We start from the raw sequence: 14,430 nt of genomic DNA on the forward strand, positions 1-14,430 counted from the left end.
GTTCTGAGTACTCACCTCCGCTCGGCGCTGGTCCGGTCCTGCAGGGCTGTCGGGTAAGGAGGTGGTCCGGTGAGGAGGTGGTCCGGGCTGCTATCTTCACCGGGGAGGCCTCTTCTAAGCGCTTCGGGCCCGGCCTCAGAATAGTCACGTTGCCTTGACAACGACGCAGATGCGTCGTTGTCAAGGCAACGGCTCTATTCCGGGCCGGAAGCGCGGAGAAGAGGCGCCCCCGGTGAAGATAGCAGCCCGGACCACCTCCTCACCGGACCACCTCCTTACCGGACAGCCCTGCAGGACCGGACCAGCGCCGAGCGGAGGTGAGTACTCAGAACTAAAGGGGGTGAGAGGGGGCTGGATGATGTTGAAGGCCGCAGTGGTCTTCAACCTGCGGACCTCCGGAGGTTTCAAAACTACAACTCCCAGCAAGCCCGGACAGCCGATGGCTGCCCGGGCTTGCTGGGAGTTGTAGTTTTGAAACCTCTGGAGGTCCGCAGGTTGAAGGCCGCAGTGGTCTTCAACCTGCGGACCTCCGGAGGTTTCAAAACTACAACTCCCAGCAAGCCCGGACAGCCGATGGCTGCCCGGGCTTGCTGGGAGTTGTAGTTTTGAAACCTCTGGAGGTCCGCATGTTGAAGGCCGCAGTGGTCTTCAACCTGCGGACCTCCGGAGGTTTCAAAACTACAACTCCCAGCAAGCCCGGACAGCCGATGGCTGCCCGGGCTTGCTGGGAGTTGTAGTTTTGAAACCTCTGGAGGTCCGCAGGTTGAAGACCACTGAGGGCGAATGATGAGAAGAGGATGATGAAGGGGGGGGGTGTGGGGATGATGAAGGGGGGTGGGGATGATGAAGGGGGGGGGGGGTGTGGGATGATTACAAGGGGATGATGAAGGGGGGATGTGTGGGATGATAAGGGGATGTGTGGGATGATGACAAGGGGATGATGAAGGGGGGATGTGTGGGATGATAAGGGGATGTGTGGGATGATGACAAGGGGATGATGAAGGGGGGATGTGTGGGATAAGGGGATGTGTGGGATGATGACAAGGGGATGATGAAGGGGGGATGTGTGGGATAAGGGGATGTGTGGGATGATGACAAGGGGATGATGAAGGGGGGATGTGTGGGATAAGGGGATGTGTGGGATGATGACAAGGGGATGATGAAGGGGGGATGTGTGGGATGATAAGGGGATGTGTGGGATGATGACAAGGGGATGATGAAGGGGGGATGTGTGGGATAAGGGGATGTGTGGGATGATGACAAGGGGATGATGAAGGGGGGATGTGTGGGATGATAAGGGGATGTGTGGGATGATGACAAGGGGATGATGAAGGGGGGATGTGTGGGATGATAAGGGGATGTGTGGGATGATGACAAGGGGATGATGAAGGGGGGATGTGTGGGATGATGACAAGGGGATGATGAGGATGTTAATGACGGGTCTGGATGATGACAGGGGGGGATGAGGTATTTCCCACCCTAGGCTTATACTCGAGTCAATAACTTTTCCTGGGATTTTGGGTTGAAATTAGGGGTCTCGGCTTATACTCGGGTCGGCTTATACTCGAGTATATACGGTAATAACTTTTATACACTGTGCCTCTGCATGTTAAAGACAAAACCTTTAATAGTTTTACTTTGTAGCTCTAACTCCTATTTCCATTGAGTATAAATTGTGACTTGCCTATGTTAGCTGATGACTGCTGGATCACATTTAGTTAAAGGGGTACTCTGGTGAAAAACTTTTTTTTTTTTTAAGTCAACTGGTGCCAGAAAGTTAAACAGATTTGTAAATTACTTCTATTAAAAAATTGCAATCCTTCCTGTACTTATTTGCTGCTGAATACTACAGTGGAAATTGAAACACAGAGCTGTCTGCTGACATCATGAGCACAGTGCTCTCTGCTGACATCTCTGTCCATTTTAGGAACTGTCCAGTACAGCATATGTTTGCTATGGGGATTTCCTTTTACTTTGGACAGTTTCTAAAATGAACAGAGATGTCAGCAGAGAGCACTGTGCTCATGATGTCAGCAGACAGCTCTGTGTTTCAAAAGGAAAATAATTTCCACTGTAGCATTCAGCAGCTAATAAGTACAGGAAGGATTGCAATTTTTTAATAGAAGTAATTTACAAATCTGTTTACATTTCTGGCACCAGTTGATTAAAAAAAAAAAAAAAAAAAAAATTCACCGGAGTACCCAAAAGATATGTGATGTTTCTGATGTTAGGACCTAACACCCATATAATATAGGTAACATAGTAACATAGTAACATCATTTATAAGGTTGAAAAAAGGCCAGAGTCCATTAAGTTCAAACATTATCCCTATTGAGTCCCTGCTGAGTTAATCCAGAGGAAGGAAGAAAAAAAACTCATACTAGAGGTAAAAATTCCTTCCCGACTCCAAATATGGCAGTCCGAATAAATCCCTGGATCAACATCCTGTCCCTTTAAATCTATTATTCATTGGTAGCATCATTCGTGTTCCTGAGTGTCTGCTTTGTTTCAGGGAGATATTTTGCTCAATTTGCAGCATTTGAAAATTATACATGAGAGACAATGATGTTAAGCAGTGTATAGTTGCACTCATTTCATAGTGGCTGTCTGCAGTTGTACATTTGTACAAATATCTTATGGCAGATTTTCATCTAATGTCTTTGGCCAGCTATACATTTTGAGCATGGACCCTTCAATTTCTTCAACATAATATGCATTGCTGTGACATTGCGTATTATTGACCCCATTACGTTTTCATCTTGGCATTTCAATTGTTTTAACTAACAGGGAATCAGTCAGCACTATTTGCTGATAAGAGCTGCAGATATCCTTGTATAGCTGTTGTATAGCAATATAGCAGTATCAAATCAATCTGTATCCTTCCTGGCGTGGATGATGGATGGTTGTCAAACTTAGAAAATCTCCTTTTTCCTTATCTCTTAAAGGGGTACTCCACCCCTAGACATCTTATCCCCTATCCAAAGGATAGGGGATAAGATGTCAGATCGCCGCAGTCCCGCTGCTGGGGAGCCCCGGGGATCCCCGCTGCGGCACCACGCTATCATTACAGCACAGAGCGAGTTCTGGGCAGTACAGGGGCCGGAGCATCGTTATGTCACGGCTCCGCCCCTCATGACGTCACGGCCCGCCCCTTTCAATACAAGTCTATGGGAGGGGGCATGGCGGTCGTCATGCCCCTCCCATAGACTAGCATTAAGGGGACGGGCCGTGATGTCACGAGGGGCCGCGCCATGATGTCATGCTGCTCCGTCCCCCGTATCGCCCGTCATTACGCACAGATCGAACTCGCTCTGTGCTGTAATGATAGCGTGGTGCCGCAGCGGCAATCCCAGGGGTCCCCAGCAGCGGGACTGCGGCGATCTGACATCTTATCCCCTATCCTTTGGATAGGGGATAAGATGTCTAGGGGCGGAGTACCCCTTTAACTAAGTGTTAAAAAGGCAAAGCTGAACTGCTCAAGTGCCATAGCCTGGCACACTTCCTTGCTTTCCTTCATTTCCTATACCCTCCTTGATTATAAGCTTGATTATTGCATTAATCAAGGAGAGGCTGGGAGATAAGGACAAGCAAGGAGGCGTGCCAGGCCATGGCACTTAAGCCAGTTTGACTCTTCCTCCTTTACACTTGACACAAAGACAGTTTATAAGTTTTGCAACCATCATTAGCTCCGGGAAAGTTGTAGATTGCCTTCTTTTAGTATCCAATCACCAACTAAGGTAATCTCCATATACATCTCCAATCTGTGCCAAATAGAGGAACCATATAGGGGCACACTTACAGTATACCGCTCCAAATAACCTCTGTACACACCTAATGCTAGTAAATTCACTCTGTGCTAGTGCTATATTGCTCATTCTCTAAGATTATTAGATGTTATACATACAGTTTTTAGAAAAATTACGTAAGTCACTGGGTTCGATATAAAAAATGCATTTTTATTCTCAGAAGAAGAAATTTATTCTTTGCAATGAGCTATTACACACAAGTTTCCAAGAAAAATATCTGCTACAAGAGTGTTCCATGCTGTTATCCTCTCTGTGTATAGCCAACGTTAATTATGATGTGTTGTCAGGATGTAAGAAGACATCAATTATGCCATCTTTTAATATTTATAGCAATGTTAATGTAGCCGTGCAGGCACTGAATATACTTAAAAAAACAACACAGCACATACTGAGGACATTTCATTAGTCACAATATCACACATAAAATATGCTTTTAATATTGAGTTTGCATACTTGTTAACATCTCTTTGCATATTGCTGTCCAAAAAGAAATCAGCCTTTAAATCTTTTACATTCAGAGATTGCAAATACTAGAATTTAGCTACAAGGTCACAAGTGTTTTTCTTCAGCTAAATCAAACAAAAGCAATGCGACTTAGAATTAGGTATTAGAGATGAATAAACCAATTTCAACATGTTCAGAATTTGTATGAACATTGCTTGTTCCCAGGATCAAAACAACACATTCTGAACCATGTTATGACTAAAGGATAATATATTATTTATGAATAATAAGTGACTTACTGACCTGAGAAGGAAAAATGCTAGACTCTTTATAAAAACTGTCACAGACAGATAGCCACTGAATTGCATGTTTGCATAGTTACAAACTTGTGCAAAACATCATGTGGTGTTCTCTGGGCTAAAAACAAAGATAAACGCTGTAGATGCATTAAATAAGTAACAACATGTTCCACAAAATGTCCAGTCCAGAGCGTGCAGTCTTCAGTAGTTTATTGATTAATAAAACAACATCAGGACAAAGACAGTCATGTGACGCATTTCAGGTGTCAGCCTACACCCTTAGTCACACATAGCACTACATAGAGAATTTAATTATATAGCGAAACCACATGACCACCTTATTTTTCCTGTTAAACTAATTTGGGCCTTATTTTTGTAGCCTTATACAGTTTGTAGCGGAGCTTATAGTCCTCCTCTCATAAATGTAAACTGTATTTATACCTATGTAGTGTCCTTTATATTTTTCATGTTAAACTAATTTGGGCCTAGTTAGTGTGAAAGGCCAGCCAAAGACACACACTTAAAACTGTATTAGACTACAGAAACAAGCGTTGTGGAGTGTATTGTCCTCCTCTCATAAGTGTATACTGTACATACACCTACGTCTACGATTTTGTTCCTGTTAAAGTCTTAAAGTCATAAGGGCCTAGTTACTGTGAAAGGCCAGCCAAAACTACACACCTGCTTTTGTAGCCAAATACAGTTTTAAGCATAGTGAAGCGGATTGTCCTCCTATCATAAATGTAACATATGCGCACTCAGCTGGTGTATAAGTATGTCAGGCAGAGAAGTGCCAGGACATGCACAGAGGAGTGGCAGAGGCCTAAGTTTATTAGGCAGAGGTCACAGCAGATGAGGGGCGAGTGGCAGCAGGAGTCGCAGCGAGAGGCCTGAGCTCCCGGTATCAGCTAGCGGTCATGTCTCGACCAGCAACCCATCTGCGGTCATTGATTGGTTAACTGGGTCATCCACTTCATCACAAGTGACATCTGACAAACCCAGTCAACAGTTGGTGGGTTTCTCAGACACAACCCTGAGTTGGCATGTCCTGGGAGCAGTCCCTGTCCTCCAATTGCCTCTGTCCTATGCTGTTCCATCCCCTACAGAAATATCGTATGCTGTAGGTTCAGCTACACTATTTAGTGAGAACGATCTTCTAGAGGACATTCAGCAGCTTCTGCCCAGCCAAGAAGTAGAGGAGACATCCGCTGCTTTCTTCACTAGGCGGGCAAGTAGTGATGAGGAGAGTGGCATGGGAGGTGGTGTTGTGAGCGTTCAGGCTCTTGAAGGAGACACTGTTGAGGAAACTGAGGAGGACATCAGTGATGTACACAACTCGATGATGATGAAGCCGATCCGACTTGGGAGCCTGGTGCAGAAGGGGCTTCATCATCAACAGGAGAAGAGGGTTGCAGGTTGCCTGTGAGGCAGCAGCTGAGCAAGCAAGGTGATAGCATGGGTGGCAGTCAGCATGATGGAAGAAGTGAAGTCTGGAGCCTAATGTGCCCGGGGTAGACCACCTGCTTTGCGGCAGCCTATCTTCCCAGGAGGTAGTGGAACCGGCGGTTCCTGAAATTGACGGCAGTAGCAGTCAATCAGTGTTGGGGGAAAATCAGCTACTCTGCGGTGTGGCAGTTTTTCACTACTTTTGGCTACTGAAGAATAATACAGTCAGTCTTGAAATGCATATAGACCTGCTTTTTATCTAATACTTGCTGCAACCCCCTTTCATACCTAATTTGAGCCCACCTCCAGTTTGGGCAGCGCTGCAGACTCCTGCATTTGGGACCACTGTGAATCGCGCGCGCGATTCTCCCTCTCCAACACACGAGGACGCCAGGGACAGCATTCACTCCATCATCTCTACGGCCGGACGCATCACCGTGCCAGCCTGATCTGCCGATATAAAGCACTTTACTGAGACTGCGCATCTCGACCAAGGCCGGACGCCACCCTGTGCCAACGCCGACAGTTATCCTCATCATGGGACTGCCACTCCCGAGGACACCTGCCGTATACTACCAGTGGTGATCTTTTCAACGGCATACAGGAACTATCTTTGCAATACCTTTGACGCCATTCTCTATATTGCTCCCTGAACTGTACCATCCTTGCACTTATATATATATTACTACCACCTACCTCGGACACTACTATGTACCTCGGATTTTATCATCTGCAGACGCTTTCTCATATTTATGACTGCCAATCACAGGTGGTTGCACAATAGTGACTTAAAATTTTTATTCATATCCCAATTTTTCATGTTTTATTTCTCTATTGTATTGACACCTGGTGCAAGGGCCCTGCCCAGATGTCAGTTTTAATACCACCATATTCTTAATAAATTGTATTATATGTTATTTTTTATTCAGGTTCTGCCCATTCCCATTTACATGCTATCATCCATAAATTTTTATTGATCCCCCCCCCCTTTTTTTTTTTCATTATTAACTTTTTTGATTATTAACTCTCTTTCATTATCAATTTTTTATTGTTAACCCATTTGTATTTTTACTACCTTATTATTTCATATAATATATTTATTTACATCTCATCAATTCTCTCCATCTATCCTTGCCACTTTTCACTCACTAGCCTTGAGGACTGGCCGTATATAATTATTTATATATACTCTCCCACATGCAAAATGTGTCAGCAGAAGGTGAAGCGTGGACAGGGTCCCAATGTTGGCACCACAGCCCTGCGTCAACATTTGCAGCATCACCATAAAGCGACCTGGGAGAGCCATTGCTCTGATATAACTATGGTCAGGGACAATACATGTTCTTTACAGCCCACTGGGTAAATGTGGTTTCTGCACAGTCACAACAGCAACTTGGACAGGTCACGCCGCTTCCGCCTCCATGCTCTCAGGTCGTTGGTCCTGCAACAATGTGCAACTCTGCCTCCTCATCCTCCACCATGTCCTCGCCTCCACTGCACGGACAAGTCTCAGTGCCCCTCCAGCATACCATGGGTGCAGGGAACGGCGGTGTCACACTGTTCATCACATGTTTGCCCTGGTGAATGGAGTCACACAAGGGAGGAACTGCTAAAAGTTATTCATCAAGAAATCGAATCATTGCTTACTCCATGAAAACTGGAAATGGGAACCATGGTGACCGACAATGGGAAGAACATCTTGTCTTCGCTGTGTCAAGGAAGCCAGAGCCATGTGCCCTGCATGGCACATGTGTTCAATCTGGTTGTCAAGCGGTTCCTGAAGTGTTCCCCCATCTGTAAGACATCCTAACAATGGGAAGGACACTTTGCATGCACTTCAGCCACTCGTACACCGCAAAGCACACCCTCCTTGAGCTGCAGCATCAGAATGGCATCCCCCAACATAGTCTGATTTGTGACATTTCCACGCGTTGGAATTCCACACTCCATATGTTGGACCGTCTATACGAACAGAGAAAAGTTATCAACGATTTCTTGATGATCCAAGTGTAACTCCCCGGTGTAACTTCAACATCAACCAGTGGCAGCTCATACGCGACACCTTCCGTTTGCTCAGGCCCTTTGAGGAAGCTACATTATTAGCCAGGATTATGGGATGAATGATGTCATTCCACTGCTTCAATTCCTACAACACATGTTGGAAACGATGGCTGGTCCGGGCACTGGAGACGTGGCGCTTACATCTCAAGGCCACATAAGTCCTGTGGGGGATGAACTGGAAGAGGAGGAGGAGGGGCAGGGGGACAGTGGAGCACAGGTAAGGTTTTGCAAAATGGGTGGTTTTTACACTCATCTGACAGGAGAGGAGGAGTAGGAGCAGCCTGTGGAGCTACAGAGTGATGAGGAAGACAAGACAGAGGACCCAGACACACCGTCGCCATGTGATCTCCTCATGCTGCTGGCACATTTAATAAAACTTTTTATGTTAATCTATGTAAAATCTTCAATTAAAATTTTAATAAATATCTTTAATCTTATCAATTGTGAGGCCCAGTGGTCTCGTCAGGCTGCTGCAACCTCTAGGCTGGGTAATTCTGCCACTATATGGTCTCCTCATGCTGCTGCCACCTCCAGGCTGTGTCATTCTGCCATCATAGGGTCTTGTAATGCTGCTTTGATCTTTTCATTTGTAAGGCCCTATGGTCTTGTCAGGCTGCTGCCACCTACAAGCTGGGTCATCCTGACACTATATGTTATATATGACACCTCCAGGCTGTGTCATACTACCACCATATGGTATTCTCATGCTGTTGGCACATTAAATTCAACTGTTGAAATGTTAATCTATTTAAAATCTTCAATTTAATTTAAAAAAATATCTTTCATCTTTTCAATTGTGAGGCCCTATGGTCTCGTTGGGCTGCTGCCACCTCTAGGCTCTGTCATTGTGCCACCATGTGATTTCCTTGTTATATTGGGTTTTGGGGTCATACAGTATTAGTTCAGCACCCAGGACATTAAACTTGTGAATCTAATCAAAATCTTCACTTTAAATTTAAAAAAATCTCTTAAAAAAATCTCTTAAATTTAAAAAAATCCAATGAAACAGGTTGTAGCGATAACAATGAACCATAACTGATTAAATGAAACATTCACAGGCGGCATGGCGCTGAGGGACAGGGGCTGGAAAAGGTTGTAGCTCAATTTTAAGATACAAGTATGAGCTTTTTCACTGCAGCAGCTTATCTGCTGCAGCTTTTTCACTGCATGTCCACTTATCTAACCGCGCAGAAGCTGAATGTGCTCCTGTTCAAGTTGCTGGAGCTGAAGTCCCTCCCTTTTGAAGTGGACACTCAGTCATGAGAATGGGGTTGCGCTGAGAGGCACGGGCTGTGACAAGCAGTAGTTGGCCTTGCAGCGGACCGTCTGCTCTATTCTAAGATACAAGTACGAGCTGTTTCACTTCAGCAACTTATACACTGCAGCAATTATACACTATTGGAGCCAGAATTAGCGTGGCTGCTGGCACCAGACTTGCCCTCCAATGGGTCCTCAATAGAGATGAGTGAATCAAATTGGACGAATCAAATTTTTAAATAATTCACTCCTCCCTAGTCGTCTTCATATATTACCTCTGGAATCACCACAAGAATCCAATGAAACAGGTTGGAGCGATAACAATGAACCATAACTGATTAATTGAAACATTTGCAGTTTCACAGTTGGGGGGGGGGGGGGTGGCTCTTAGAGGCAATGGCTGAAACAGGTTGTAGCTCTCCTCATGGCAGACCACCAGCTCGATGCTCATCAGAATGGGTCCTCAAAAAAGGATTAAAAAAAAATTTCAATTAAGAAATCTTGTTAATCACTTAAATTGTGACACCGACCCTGCTGCCACATCCAGACACTATGAATCAATAATTCTAATAGCAATGCCTGTTATCTTCATGTCATACTGAATAACATTATTATTTCACTGACCCAGCACACTTACTATGCGTGTTATGGCAAGGCAAAGTGTTCTACACCCCTATTGAGGTTCTTTGTAGCCCGGAAATAGCAGTTTTTAATAGCGATTGTCCGCAAATAAATTCAGATCAAACTTAATTTTTTCGGAAAATTTGTTGAATTGGCCGAATCAAATTTTTCAAAAATGTGTTTATTTCTAGCTACTATCATTCAAATTAGATAGATAGATAGATGTTTGCTCAATAAAAAAAGAGGTGTTTGCATTCAGAACAAATTTTTTCTAAAATCAAAAGGCAAAATTAATACAGCACAGTAGTACAGTAGAGAATGCCTAATTCCTGCAGTGCAATAAAAGTTTGTCATGTTTTTGTGACTGTCACAGCAATGAGTGGTGGTTATTGTCTTGAACTCTCTGATGGTTTCAGATTCATATCTGCTCAGTTTAGAATTATCAGCGCTCTCCTTTGCCTAAAAGCTGCTAAAGACCTAAACTATTTATTATTAAACAGCTGCAGTGACAGATGTTTAGTGCACTCTCTGATCTATACTGAAGAACACGATCCTGTAATCTGAAGCATAACCCTCTATCAATGACACAATATAGACGATAATTATTTTTAATGTTCCCATTATAATTATATTATTTAGTGAGTTCAATTGCTTTGAAATATTATAATTCATCTAAAATTTAAATTTATTGATGAGGCAATCTTATGCATTTGCCCTCTGCCATGTCTTCATTTAAATGTAAATAGGGAAAGATACATTTGAATGCAAGATTTCAGGATTACAGATCCTCGACTTATAAACAATTATTTCATAGTAGGCATATAAGTTGTGACAGAACTACAATAGTGATGTCATTTTTGATCATGATATTTAAGAGTAAAATAAAAGGATGAAATATTGGATAAAAGTTAAGATGTTCAAAAACATTGTTAAGTATATGTTATAACACCATTGGCATAATAATACTTTTAAATGCAGAACAAAAAATTGTATCTATTAAATGTTGGACAAAAAAACACCAGCTGACTAGAGCTAAAATGCTGTCAATGAGCATTTATTCTTTCATTTAGTTTTCTTCTTTATCGTGAGGTTTCAATGGGACATGGAGATACAGGAAGACATTCTTCTAGAATAATCAATAACAAAGCAAAATGAGGCACCATAGAATAATTGAGTACCTAAAATACAAAGATTGCTTAAACTTTTCTGCAACTTATTGAACTGACCAGATCTTTGACAAACCGTTGAGCAACAAAAACAAGTAAACAACATGTCTAAACATTGTAATATAAATACACGTAATGGGGGTCAATGAAATAGCATCCAGTTTGTGTCACTATAGCACTTCTGCACTGCACTACATTAACACTTCTTCTCAGCATGCATTACATACACACTTCTCCCATTACATTACAGAAACAGCTAAACACTACATGCACTGCATACACACCACTGCCCTGCATGCATTACATACATAAGTCTGCACTGAATTACATAAACACTTCTGCACTGCATGTACTACATACACATGTCTATACTGCATTACATTAACACTTTTGCTCATCATTCACTACATGCACACCACTGCACTGCCATTCACTACATACACCCTTTTGGTAATTTGGAGGGGATGCTCAGGGATGCTTATACCTTTCCTTCTGATTCCGTGAATGTTTTTTCGTGACATATTCTACTTTATGTCAGTGGTAAAATTTTGTCGATACTTGCATAATTTCTTGGTGAAAAATTCCAAAATTTGATGAAAAAATTGAAAATATTGCATTTTTTAAAATTTGAAGCTCTCTGCTTATAAGGAAAATGAATATTCCAAATAAATTATATATTGATTCAAATATACAATATGTCTACTTTATGTTTCCATCATAAAGTTGACATTTTTTTTCTTTTGGAAGACATCAGAAGGCTTCAAAGTATAGCAGCAATTTTCCAATTGTTCACAACATTTTCAAAATCAAAATTTTTCAGGGACCAGTTCTGTTTTGAAGTGGATTTGAAGGGCATTCTTATTAGAATTACCCCACAAATGACCCCATTATAAAAACTACACCCCACAAAGTATTCAAAATGACATTCAAAAGGTTTGTGAACCCTTTAGGTGTTTCACAGGAATAGCAGCAAATTGAAGGAGAAAATTCAAAATCTTCATTTTTTACACTGGCATGTTATGTTGTAGACCCAGTTATTTTTTACAAAGAAATCTTCCTAAAATGTGTAACCCAATTTCTCTCGAGTAAGAAAATACCTCATATGTGTATGTCAAGGGTTCAGCGGGCGCAGTAGAGGGCTCAAAAGGGAAGGAGCGACAGTGGGATTTTGTAGAGTGAGTTTATCTGAAATGGTTTTTGGGGGGCATGTCACATTTAGGAAGCCCCTATGGTGCCAGAACAGCAAAAAAAAAAAAAAAAAATCCACATGGCATACTATTTTGGAAGCTTCACCCCTCAAGGCACGTAACAAGGGGTCCAGTGAGCCTTAACACCCCACAGGTGTTTGACTACTTTTCGTGAAAGTTGGATGTGTAAATGATTTTTTTTCCCACTAAAATGCTAGTTTTCCCTCAAATTTAAAATTTTTACAAGGGGTAATAGGACAATATGGTCCCCAAAATTTGAAACCCCATGGAAATTGGAAATACCCCATGTGTGGACGTCAAGTGCTCTTCTGGCGCACTACAATGCTCAGAAGAGAAGGAGCGCCATTGAGCTTTTGGGAAAAAAATAGTTTGGAATGGAAGTCAGGGGCCATGTGCGTTTACAAAGCCCCCCGTGGTTCCAGAACAATGGAACCCCCCCCCCACATGTGACCCTATTTTGTAAACTACACCCCTCACAGAATTTAATAAGGGGTGCAGTGAGTATTTACACCCCACTGGCGTTTGACAGATCTTTGGAACAGTGGGCTGTGCAAATGAAAAATTACATTTTTCATTTTCACGGCCCACTGTTCCAAAAAATCTGCCAGACACCTGTGGGGCGTAAATGCTCACTGTACCCCTTATTACATTACGTGAGGTGTGTAGTTTCCAAAATGGGATCACATGTGGGTATTTATTTTTTTGCGTTTATGTCAGAACCGCTGTAAAATCGGCCACCCCTGTGCAAATCACCAATTTAGGCCTCAAATGTACATGGTGCGCTCTCACTTCTGAGCCTTGTTGTGCGCCCGCAGAGCATTTTACGCCCACATATGGGGTATTTCTGTACTCAGGAGAAATTGTGTTGCAAATTTTGGGGGTCTTTTTTTCTTTTTAACGCTTGTGAAAATAAAAAGTATGGGGCAACACCAGCATGTTAGTGTAAATTTTTTAAATTTTTTTTACACTAACAAGCTGGTGTAGCCCCCAACTTTTCCTTTTCATAAGGGGTAAAAGGAGAAATAGCCCCCCAAAATTTGTAGTGCAATTTCTCCCGAGTACAGAAATACCCCATGTGTGGCCCTAAACTGTTTCCTTGAAATACGAAGTGAGAGAGCTCCATGCGCATTTGAGGACTAAATTAGGGATTGAATAGGGGTGGACATAAGGGTATTCTACACCAGTGATTCCCAAACAGGGTGCCTCCAGCTGTTGCTAAATTCCCAGCATGCCTGGACAGTCAGTGGCTGTCCGGAAATGTTGGGAGTTGTTGTTTTGCAACAGCTGGAGGCTCCGTTTAGGAAACACTGCCATACAATACGTTTTTCATTTTTATTGGGGGGGGGGGGGGGGGGGGGACAGTGTAAGGGGTGTATATGTAGTGTTTTACTCTTTATTATGTGTTAGTGTAGTGTTTTTAGGATATATTCGCACTGGCGTGTTACGGTGTGTTTCCCGCTTGGAGTTTGCGCTGCGGTGAAAAATTTGCCGCAGCCCAAACTTGAACTTGCAGGAAACTTACTGTAAACCTGCCCGTGTGAATGTACCCTGTACGTTCACATGGGGGGGAGGGGCAAATCTCCAGCTGTTTCAAAACTACAACTCCCAGTATGTACTGACAGACCCTGCATGTTGGGAGTTGTACTTTTGCAACAGCTGGAGACACACTGGTTGGAAAACCTTCAGTTAGGTTCTGTTACCTAACTCAGTATTTTCCAACCAGTCTGCCTCCAGCTGTTGCAAAATTACAACTCCCAGCATGTACTGATCGCCGAAGGGCATGCTGGGAGATGTAGTTATGCAATAGCTGGAGGTACGCAACTACAACTCCCAGCATGCCAAGACAACTGTTTGCTGTTTGGGCATGCTGGGATTTGCAGTTTTTCAACATCTGGAGGGCTACAGTTTTAGAGAACACTGCAAAGTGATCTCCAAACTGTGGTTCTCCAGCTGCTGCAAAACTACAAATCCCAGCATGCCCAGACAGCAAACAGTTGTTTGGGCATGCTAGGAGTTGTAGTTTTGCAAGATCTGGAGGGCTACAACTTAGGGACCACTATATAGTGGTCTCAAACTGTAGCCCTCCAGCTGTTGCAAAACTACATATTCCAGCATGCCCAAA

This window comes from Hyla sarda, chromosome 3, assembly GCF_029499605.1.
Source record: "Hyla sarda isolate aHylSar1 chromosome 3, aHylSar1.hap1, whole genome shotgun sequence".
Taxonomy (NCBI): domain Eukaryota; kingdom Metazoa; phylum Chordata; class Amphibia; order Anura; family Hylidae; genus Hyla; species Hyla sarda.